Below are 3906 nucleotides of genomic sequence, written 5' to 3'. Positions count from 1 at the left end.
TGTTTCGCTCGAAACAGGCAGAATGCTCCTGGAATTTGGCTGTTTGGATTCGCCATTGAGAAGTATCAGCAAGACTTTCAAGGCAAACAAAAACAGTCTGCATGAACCAAAACAATTACTGTTTGTTTGTGAATTTGGCTCCCCTAGGCTGACCTTGGTCAGCTATCTTCAAATTTCTCCTGGAACTATGTAAACAAGATGTCCCCCTCTGCCTACATCTCCATGTCCGTCCAGAGCTTGCTGATATTATTCCATCATTATCAAAGACAATGGCCTCTGTGACGTGATTCATGGACCTATCTGCATACACACACACACCACACCGTCTTCTCACTGTCTCTACACACAAATACACACACTTTCCGCTGTTTGTCATCTCTCTCACTCCCCCCCTCTTTCTCTATCTTAGTAATTACTACATCAGCTGTTTTAGTGGGCCACTAGTACCATTTAGAAATTTGGTACTGTTTAATTTAGCTTTAGTCTGGTTTTACTTCGGCTGTATAGTGGGCCTGGGATACTTTGGTACCGTTAGTTTTAGCCTAGTTCTGTACATTTAGTCATGCTTAGATCTATTTGGTTTAGCTTAGCTTATTTAGACAATTAGTTATCATTGTATCTTGTACCTGTCTGTAATTTTGTTCATTATCATGTTCTGTAACTTTGTTCTTGTGTTGTAAAGCACTTTGAGTCGCCTTGTGCTGAAAAGTGCTATATAAATAAATGTACCTACCTAGGTGTTATGACTAACTCTCGCATACAACCACATCAAATTTCAGCTCACTATCCAAAACTGATAGAGATAGCCATTTTTGTATTGACAAAAGTTTCACTTCTAGTGTACATCCAATGATTACTTTTTGCAAGTCTCATTAAAATTCCTCCAGTGGTTCGTGACATATTTTGCTAACAGACAGGCAGACAGTCATTTGTCTTTGCCTTTTGGTGGGTGTCAATAAAAATTATAGAAAGGAAAGTTTAGTCAGAAAATAGAAGCACATTATCTGCTACATCAGACTATCGGGTTTTGCCAAATGTGAGTAACCCAGAGAACAGACGGACACAGGAGACCAAAATAAGGCAAGTGAATTCATTTACACAGCAGAATAAGAGACAGGTCGGGATCTGAAAGGGAAAGCTAATGTTTCAGTTCAGGATTCAATAACTGGAAGTTTAGTGAGGAACTGTGAAGCTGGCAGGTGAGTTCTTACGAGTGCAGGTAACAGGTTGAGTTTGACAGTGCAGTCCCAGGTGATTATTTACAAGTTGCTCTGGTGGACGGGTGTCCAGGTAAGTAGAAGCAAGCAGGGTTCCAGGTTCCAGTTTCTCAGGTAAGTATTTCCAACGAGTTTCGGAAGACAGGTTTAGGTTCATCAGGCTTCAGTTGGGTCTCGTAGGTTCAGGTAGGCAGGCAGCTCGGGTGTTGCAGCAGACGCGGGCGGAGACAGGAACACTAAACAGGTACAGAGCAAAAACAACGAATCGATATTTCTCAGGCAAGCGAAATGAGAGTTGGCTGAGACTGTTTACCAGTTGCAAACAATGCTCCAGCAAAGAATTGCTCCTGCTGACTGCCTTCAGAACCCTTAGCCCATTGATGAGGATCAGCTGCAGCTGTGTGTTTGACAGGCCAACCAATCAGAGAGACAGGAGCAGCAACCAGGTGAGATGATGGCAGATTGCCACACAGACATTTTTAGACCCTTCTTGATCCTTTTTTATTCCTGATAATGATAAATTAATGCTATAAAGTATAAATTAGAAGAACTGTAGAACATATGTAAAAATGGAGCGTACTGATTAAGTATTACAATCAAAAAATACTGTTCTGCTTTTGTTTGCAATCTCTGCTTTTCATATTTCAATAAAAGCTGCATCTTTACCTGCCGTTGCTGATCGTGAGGTGTTCTGTGTTTTTAATGAGAGCTGCATCCTCCCCTGCAGCTTCCAGCCTGCTTCTAAAACTGTCATCCACTGGACTCATCTGAAAGCAGAGGAATCACCTGTTCACTCATACTATGACAGTAATGACCAACTTCAACACCAGGACCAGGACTTCAGCAGCAGGACTTTGCTGTTCCAGGATCAGATCTCCAGTGCAAATGCCTCCCTCCTGCTGAGAGCAGTGCAGATTCAGGATCGGGGCAGATATTAGTGTAACACCAGCACCGTGGATAGAAACAAGGTTTCACTGATCAGTGTAAAAGTAAATGATATGAAGAAAATACATCATGAAACACTTTTTTTGGACATGTATATACTGTATGCAGGTGGCACAGTGGACAGTGGTTAGAGCTGTCGCCTCCCAGGAAGAAGGTTGCAGGATCATTTCCTGACCTAGGGTCTTTCCTGTGCACGTGTGAGTTTACTCCAGGGACTCTGGTTTCCTCCCACAGACCAAAAACATTCATGTGGAATTAATTGGTAACTCTAAATTGTCCCTTGATGTGAGTCCGAGCGCGAATGGTTGTTTGTCTCTGTCTCCATGTGGTGGGCTTGCGACCTGTTCAGAGTGTCCCCCTCCTCTCACTTAGTTATGACTGGAGATAGACACCAGCTCCCCATGACCTGGGAAAGAAAAGCAGGTAAAGAAAATGGATGGATATGGTGTATGCGACTTAACATCCCACAGTTCTGTGCAAAGGTCTTCATAATTTCAATTTCAAAATGACAAACTTCAGAATTTTTCTTTTGGCTTTTCTCATACTGGAATTTTCAGTCCAATATGTGACCAGAGAAATGTTTCTTGTTTGGTAGGCCACTGAACTCTGACCTTGAATCTGTAGTCCCTTTAACAACAGGCAAAACAGTGCCTTAGGCCCATTTCAGACCAGGTCGTGGACACCTTCTTTCTGTCTCGGTGTGATTCATGAAAGGACTGAGGTGGCATAGAGTGCCCCCTTTTGGGCTGTAAACAAATGGTGTAAACTTGCTGATGTCAATATGGAAGTAATAGTGGTGTTGTGCCTAAAAAGGTTTTGCATTGAGTTTTGCCCAGCTGAAATAAAATTTTGCATTTTTGTTTGTAAACAGAGATGGACAAAGCAAGGGGAAATATATATATATATATATATATATATATATATATATATATATATATATAGAGAGAGAGAGAGAGAGAGAGAGAGAGAGAAAGAGAGAGAGGGGAAAGCAGTTGTGGTGGATGTAGCAATACCGAGTGATTGCAACATCAGGAAAAAGGAGCACGAGAAACTGGAANAAATACCAGGGCCTCAGAGAGGAACTGGAAAAGGCCTGGAAGGTAAAGACCACAGTGGTGCCTGTGGTCATCAGGGCCCTCGGGGCAGTCACCCCCAAACTGGAGCAGAGGCTAAAACAGATCCCAGGAACAACATCAGACATCTCAGTCCAGAAATGTGCAGTTCTAGGCACAGCCAAGATACTGCGCAGAACCCTCAAGCTCCCATGCCTCTGGTAGAGGACCCGAGCTCAGATGATGAAAAAAGAGACCACCCGTGGAGGGTGAGAAGGGAATTTTTTTATTTTTTTTATTTTTATATATATATAGTCTTAGAAAGGTTACTTATTTTACGAAAAGTAGGGTAATACTTGTTTTAAAGTAATTCCAAACTGTAACAATCAATATTTTTCTCTAAGGTAAAAGGTTTAAAAGTGCTCATTGCAAAGTATGAAATCAAACATAAAAAAGGTTATTCAAAACTTTATCAAATGGTGCTGTTAGGGTTTTTACATTATCAGCCTTTGTGCTCCCTCAGTCCCCACATCCTCAGTCCCTGTCGCTCAACCAAGACCTCCGCGTACTAGACATCAGACAAAAGAACAACTATTGCAACAAACGGCTTTACAATCTGCTGCTAAATCAGAAAACAGTGATAAGACCGAAGAAGCACTTGCATCTCTTTCAGACCCTGTACCTCCTTTTAC

At 41.9% G+C, this 3906-nt stretch overlaps 1 long non-coding RNA gene across 1 annotated transcript; it reads right to left on the bottom strand.

The window, feature by feature from the left end:
- Positions 1 to 872: 872 nt before the first annotated feature.
- Positions 873 to 3046, bottom strand: LOC112451513. The gene is made up of 2 exons (XR_003040345.2): positions 1884 to 3046; positions 873 to 1724 (listed from the first exon to the last, which is right to left on the bottom strand). It is a non-coding gene; the product is annotated as an uncharacterized LOC112451513 (long non-coding RNA).
- Positions 3047 to 3906: the final 860 nt, after the last annotated feature.

Source organism: Kryptolebias marmoratus, linkage group LG21, assembly GCF_001649575.2.
Source record: "Kryptolebias marmoratus isolate JLee-2015 linkage group LG21, ASM164957v2, whole genome shotgun sequence".
NCBI lineage: Eukaryota > Metazoa > Chordata > Actinopteri > Cyprinodontiformes > Rivulidae > Kryptolebias > Kryptolebias marmoratus.
This window is presented reverse-complemented; position numbering and strand designations above follow the sequence as displayed.